The sequence below is a fragment of the Orcinus orca genome, chromosome 7 (genome assembly GCF_937001465.1).
Source record: "Orcinus orca chromosome 7, mOrcOrc1.1, whole genome shotgun sequence".
NCBI classification, from domain to species: Eukaryota; Metazoa; Chordata; class Mammalia; order Artiodactyla; family Delphinidae; genus Orcinus; species Orcinus orca.
The window spans coordinates 61,748,603-61,756,134 of NC_064565.1; the positions used below are offsets into that span (position 1 = coordinate 61,748,603).

At 39.8% G+C, this 7,532-nt stretch overlaps 1 long non-coding RNA gene across 1 annotated transcript; it reads right to left on the minus strand.

Annotated features, from left to right (window-relative positions):
* Positions 1-2,273: 2,273 nt before the first annotated feature.
* On the minus strand, positions 2,274-6,711 carry LOC117200482 (uncharacterized). The gene is made up of 2 exons (XR_004482028.2): positions 2,893-6,711; positions 2,274-2,563 (listed from the first exon to the last, which is right to left on the minus strand). It is a non-coding gene; the product is annotated as an uncharacterized LOC117200482 (long non-coding RNA).
* Between the last annotated feature and the right edge of the window lie 821 nt (positions 6,712-7,532).

The window sequence follows — 7,532 nt, forward strand, 5'->3', positions numbered from 1 at the left end:
GGGAAACGATTGCTCACGGCAATTACGCCTGCTGTCTTCCTTTTCATTTTCCTTCAGCTCTTGATGAAATTGTGTTTCCAGAAACCTTATGAATTCTTTCTCCGACTCTTACATAACTCAGTGTATTCAGACGTTTCTTTTCCATATTGTTTTGTTTGGTTGGGTATCTGGCTCATTTTCTCTTCAAATAATTTGGTGGCTCTTGTATCTTCGGTTTCTCTCACACTGTAGAGGATTTTCTGCATCCAAATGAATGGCTCAAGATTCAGTCAGATTTGGTTGGTATTTGTATCATTAGCTGCAAAAATGAGTCTGAACCTGCCAGTTGTTTGCGAGCCTGTTTTGTTGATTTGATGTTTTGGGGGGACTTTTTTTTGTTTACTCTTTTAGGGGGAAGGGATGTTCATTTTGGGTCCAGTCTTAGGGCTAAAGTTTAGAATGTGTTTTTTTGCCCCAAGTTGTATCCTTTATACCTTTAAAGAGTTTGCCCCTTGGGCAAAATTCAACGTGTGTGTGTCTATGTGTGTGTGTTTTCTGGGAATGATTCTAGAAAATATTTCATTGGGGCTGGAATATGGGTTTCAACATCTTCACTATAAACAAATCAACACGTGAGGATAAATTCTCAATTCCACTCCCCCTACCCCACCCAGCCCCATGCTCTTGTCCCATCCTACTCTCAAGGTAAGATTCCAACCCTAAAGAGAAGCAGCAGCAAAATTAAGTCCAAAATCAGGCCCTTAAATACCACATGAGGGTTCAGAAGAGGCCAACAGAGTCATAGAAAGGGGTGGGGGATAAGGAGGCAGGCTGGGGGGTTGCAGGAGAAGATTATCCAAGAGCAACTTGGACACCAGACTATTCTTTCTTTGGGCCAAGGGGTTGACTGATAGTAAATGTACCTTAGGAACAAATGAGACTAACTGATTGTATCTGTTGGGACAAGGAGAGAGAAAATCCAACCTAAGCCCCACTGAATAAGCAAAGGAGTGAAGGAGGGGTAATACTGAACCTTCGCTATACTTCCTGGCAGGGTAGGACCAATTGTATAAGGGGTTCATGATGATCCCTAGGAAAGGAGTTGTGGGAGGCAGAGGCAGTGAGGCAGGGCCTGACATCCTTAGGGCTTTCACTATGGCAACCGCTTGCATCCCACTTGTTCTCTGTGTGTGTGGTACCCCGGTGAACCTTGAACCCTGCCAGGGGTACCATCAAAGTTCGATCAAAGTGTAAACTGTATTTTTGCTGTAAATGAGAACACATACAGGCAATGCCTGCCAGATAAAATCTTGAGCTGAATGGGTCACAGTATGCAGCCTGGGGCCTGGTACAAGTTCCTGCCAGTAGAAGGAAACAGGTATAGGATAATGTCAAGCCAGCCTGGAAGAGAGATCCCACGTTCAACGCAACTCACTAGGCCTTTACCCCTATGAATTTACAAGACAGTGTAGCCCAGCCAGTTAACAACTCTATGCAAACAGCATTTGGTGCTAAAAGAGTCGGCAAATAAATAATGTGATAACTGTTTAAAACATTTTTCAATTTTCTTTTTTTTTTCTTTGACCTTCAAGGGTGCTGGCAAAAAATTCAAGTGTTCAAAAGGTTGCCATGAATTCAGAAAGAACCAGTGGAACAGATGATAGGATTTTAGAAACCCGGAAATCAAAAAACAAAAATAAGACACATACATTCTCTTCCTCCCTCTGAAGATACTCAAAATGCCACCAATGGAACTTTGAGAGTCAATATAGTGAAGCAAACAGTGGTGTCAGAAAATGAAGGCATTGACTTAAGTCTGCCTTTCACATGATATAGGTCTCTGGGCAAGTTACCAAACTTCTTAGATTCTCAGCTAACCTTATCCATACAATGAAAAGGTCAACCTGATTAGTGAAAGTAGACTTTCTCAGAAAACGCTAATTAAAGAAAACTAAAGACATCAATGAGCCAAATGTGTTCCTTTGTTCACTCAGAAAGTGAATTACTGGGTTTCCCTGGTGGCACAGTGGTTAAGAATCTGCCTGCCAATGCAGGGGACACAGGTTCATGCCCTGGTCCGGGAAGATCCCACATGCCGAGGAGCAACTAAGGCCATGTGCCACAACTACTGAGCCTGCGCTCTAGAGCCTGCGAGCCACAATTACTGAAGCCCGCACGCCTAGGGCCCATGCTCTGCAACAAGAGAAGCCACCGCAGGGAGAAGCCCGCTCTCTGCAACTAGAGAAAGCCCACTTGCAGCAAACAAGACACAACACAGCCAAAAATAAAATAAATAAAATAAATAAAATAAATAAATTTATTAAATAAATATAAATAAATAAATAAGAAAGTGAATTACTTTGATTCCCCATGGCAAAAAGTGAATATTATATCAATTACTTTATGAATAGAAGAATATTAATGATAATATAATCATTGCATTTACTCTATTAAAATGTTAACAACAAGACGTTTTTGAGAAAAGGCAATAAGGACACAATTTTCTAATCTTTCCATCCTTCCAGCTGTTTCCATTGCCTCTGAGCCCTCACTGCCATGACTTCATTTCTTCCTCCAAGACACCCTGGGAGAAAAGCATATCATCACCCTCATTTTACGCATGAGAAAACTAAGGACAGTGAATTGAAAGCAGAGTGGAAGCTAGAATTAGTTCATTATGTTCAATGCATGGCACAAATGTGGGGAGTTTTTTATACTGTATAACAGAATGTGTCAACATTTAGAAGACGTGCATAGCTCAGTGGACCAATATTTCCCAAACAACACAAATGAAAAACAACACAACATCATGCATGGGCAAGAGATCCATTCAAAGTACAAGACAGATCAATGAGTTTTAACAGAATATGAAAAGTTCACTGATCTATTTTCAGATTTCATATTGTAACTAACCTGTAAGGAACCACCCCTTGTTGAGTTTTAGAGTGGTATCAGAGATGAATGTACATGATTGTCTGAAAAGGCTGTGACAATGCTGCTTCCTTTTCCAACGACATATCTATGTAAAGCGGGATTTTTTTCATATACTTCAACTTCAACCAAAAAACATATCCCAACAGATTAGATGCAGAAACAGAAATGAGAATTCAGTTATCTTTGAATAAACCAGAATTTAAAAAGATTTACAAAGATGTAAAGCAATGCCACTCTTCTCGCTAATTTTTTTGTTTCAGAAAACAGAACTTTTTAATTTTTAAAATGTTATGTTCACATGTAATGAGTTTATTACTATTATTTTTAATGAATTGATAAATAATTAATCTTTTTTTAGTTTCTAACATGGTAAATATGGATATAACCCATATAAACATAAACCTCTGGGGTTCTCAATAATTCTTAAAAATATAAAGAATCCTGACCAAAAAGTATAGAGAAGGCCACTATATTATGACAAAAGATTCACTTCACCAGGAAGATAGAACAAATCTAAATGTGTATACACTTTAAAAAATAGCCCCCCCAAATATATAAAGCATAGAACTTAGCAAGTCCACTGTCATAATGGAAGGTCTCATCCCACCTCTCTCAGTTCTTAAGTCACACAGCAAAAATGAGTCCAGAGATTGTATCAGTCAGATCTTAGCAGATCTGAGCAGTGATGCCACACTCAGATGAGGTGAAGAGAGAGAGTTTAATTAAATATTCACAAGGTATGGGTGAGGTTAAGGGACCCCAACCAGGGATGGATGCAGAAGCACATGCAGGGCTAGCAACAGGGGCAGCTTACCCCACCTAGGCCTAAAAGACTCGGTCACCAACACCAGTGAGAGCTGTAGCTGAAGGAGATAGTGCCTGACAAGCTCGGTGGCCTTCTTCAGAGGACTGCAGTCTTTGCTGAAATGCCCAAGAAGGAGGGAGCTGGATGAGTTAATATTCGGACCTTTCTCTCTACCTCTTTCCGATCTCCTACCCACATCCCCAATGGCTGAGCCAAGGAAGCTAGGGTTGATTGAGTGCATACAGTCAGCCTCCTGCAGCACAAGCAGGGTGAGGAAACTTAGACAGAACGTCTGGAGGGGCAAAGGAAGAAGAGCCAGCACAGACACAGCTGATCTGAACAACATCATTTTTAGGTTTAGTTCACTGGATGCAGATAGAAGCCTGGATCCAACAAGTAAAGAGTATACATTCTTCCCAAGGATCTGCATGGGACATTGATAAAAACTGACCACAATTCTAGGCCAACAAGCAAGTCTCCGCAAATTTCAGAAAATCCATGTCAAACAGAACCTGCCCTCTGACCACAAAACAATTCAATACTGAGGGATCAGAAGCCAATCGCAAAGCGATAGTGGGGGCCGGGGGGGACCTACATATTTGAAACTTTTAAGAACAAATTTCTAATAACTCAAGAAAAAAGTCATGGAAATTTAGACATACTCAGAAATTAATGATAATGAAAACACTACCTATCAAACCTTGTGGATGTAGCAACAATAGTACACAGAGATGTATATCCTTAAATGCTTATGTTAGATCATTTAAAAACCAAAAGTTAATGAGCTAAGCATCCAAGTTAGTACATTCGGAAAAAAAGAAGTTGATAAAAATATAAGTGCAGAAATGAATGAAATGGAAAACACAAAAAAATAGAGATGATCAACAAAGCCAAGTGTTGGTTCTATAAGATTAAAATGAAGAAATTCTTTGTGAAATCAATTTTTAAGAAAGATGAGCAAACAAGAACACACAAAGTTTCATCTCTGCGTCCCTCTTCATGGCCTCAGTCCCTACATGTCCAACCTCCAGCCATCATTTCTCTTGCTTTATGTGAGCTGAAAGGGCATATGTGAAAGTATAGCCTAAATGAGCAAAGTACACAGCTGATTAGGTGACCTTACAGCATCTGTTGACATTCTTACAGATTCTGCTGTGTCTCTGGGCTTAGCAACAACGGCTCTGGGTTCTGTGCTTCTGGGTCCTGGAGGGCAGGCTTTGCTACCTACATGAGGATTAAAAGAGCAAACGGGATGCTCAGTGCCTGAAATGGAAAAAGAGTAGAAGTGAAGCTCCTGGGGGGGGCGGGGTGGGGGGGAGGACAGTGCTGACCTGGGAGGCTAAACAAGCCGAAGACAAACCAGAGACCTGCATCACTATTTTATCTAGAGCCGGCTCTGCACTCAGCTGTTCGTGAGGCGTGTGAATGAACGCCGCTGTTCAGGTGGGATTTGGGTACTGAAGGGCTCTCCGTGGCTACAGAAAATCTTTTTGTTGTGCTGTTGGGGGAATTTTCTTTGGGTTTTTGTATTTTCCATTTTTCTTCTGCCGCTTTATAATAATACCTTTTCTGGTATTATTATATGTGAGGGACCACAAACCCCCTCACAGTGTTCAGGCACCTTTATACAATGCAGGCCCGTTGACACATCCTATCTCAAGATGTGTGGACCAGAAATAAACATTCCCCCAGATCAACCATACCCCAGGGTTTTATATTCATGGAAGACTGTGAACAGCAGAAAGAACCGTGAACCAGGTTCAAAGAGTCATTTCCAGCTTCATAATTACTGAAGGGAAATGACATTTCTAAACCTTAGGTGTGGAAATGAAGTTGGCATAGGACAGAGGTGCTATTACACAGGTTAAATAATGCCAACTACACTATAAATTAATAATATCAACACTCTAACTTTGAAATCTATTTATTGTTAATGCGTCTCAAACTACAGCTGAATAAACGCTTAAAACGGAAATACAATGGTTCCTTTCTCTCACATCAAAAGTTGGTTCAAGTCCTTTTCACTCTTGAAATGATTGGTCATTAATAACTAAAATATTCCATGTAGTTGGAGAGAAATCCCTGCATTCCAATTTATTGGAAACTCAATTCAGAATTCAATTGAAAATATCAATATTCTTCATTCAGAGAAACAGCTCCCAAATAACTCTTTCATCTCCAACTTTAATTAAAAGAACTGTCTACGAATTGCATGTTCTGTTGCTTTACACACCCATTAAAAAACAGAAATGGACTGAAAGTGATTGATATTATCCTTGCAGTAATTACTTTAAAATTTTCTCACCCTGGTCATTTATAGTCACCATAAATAAGTGAAATACTTGTCTCTATTTGTTTAACGCCTAAGGAAAGAGACCTCATCTGTTCTCCAGTCATTTCTTCAACATGATAGAACTCTGACTTGAAAAAGAATTTTCTTCCGTTTCAATATCTGGGTATGATGAGATCTCCAGGGACGATTATTATTCTTTTGTTTTTTCATTTTAAATTTGGATTATTCTTGTATACGCATGAAGTCATATTCCATGTTTTTTAACTCTATACCCAGAAATCAGAAACAATATTTATAAATAATCTCTGAAATTGCCCAGTAAATACAATACATAATAATTTTACTGTTCCAAGGTTTGCATTATATTGGTATTTGTATTACTACTATCAACCTAAGACATAGATAAGGTAATAAACCTCTAAGCTAAATCTCATTACACAAGACTGTAATTCTTCTGAATTCTTCTTAAGAATTACCATATGCAAAATATGAATGTTTTCTTGTTTCAACCTATTTTTCTTCCTTTGAAACCTGGAAATTATTTTTGTTAAAAATTGTAATGTAATTCCATGATAAGTCTTACTGCACGTGGGGTACAAGGGGCTCATCTTATTTAAATAAAAACATGGCTCCCATGCAAAAGCAATACTGAATTTTCACCCAAAACTGCATGTAAATGACGTGTAAATGAAGTGTTCCCTGAAGAGGCATTAATGAGCATTAGGAGGGAAGACCATAAAATTCCATCATTTCAGTGGTCCCAGCCCAAAGGTGCTTGAGTCGCTTTGACACGTTCGAGTGTGACAGCTTCATAGACATTGTTTCAGGCTGCTGGGTCCAAACTCAGTGGAAAAGAGGGAATGGAAATAAGTCCAGGGAGTCACTGAAGGTTGTAGCCCATGCCCTTGGCTCCAGCTCACAATGCTGATCACTTTCCCAGACTGGACTGGCCTCCTCCTTGAGGAAGGAGGGCTCTATGTAATTTTACTTTAAGTAAGTGATGAGCAACAGATAAGCCAATCGGTTAACTTTTTGTTTGAATCCAAATCTTGAGCAATGTTCGCGAGATGCTTCCCAAAGGACAGGAAGTGGTTCCTATCCCTCCTGGAACATCTCAGAGAGAGCAGCCTCTCCAGAGTTTCTACTCCAAGCTTTGCCTCACAGGCTGAAGGTGTGCAGGCTGAATACCTAATGATTCATCTTCTGCTGTGGGCGTTCAGAATAAAAATGCTCTGCCTTTTGCCAGCCAAAGACTACTATTTGTAGATTTTTCTCCCATAAAGGAGACCCCATACAACAGTCTAATCTCAGTAAGAATGCATCTGATCATATAGGAGAACAGATCCAATGCTGTTATGGGATCTCCACATATCCTAGTACCTATCAAGCCTTGAGCATGGTAGATACTCAAAATTATGTCATACAAGTCAACCTTAGGCATTTCATAAATATCAAGGGTGGATATATGCCATCCATCCATGTACTTGTATCCAATCCCCTAGGCCTGCATTTGCACCATGT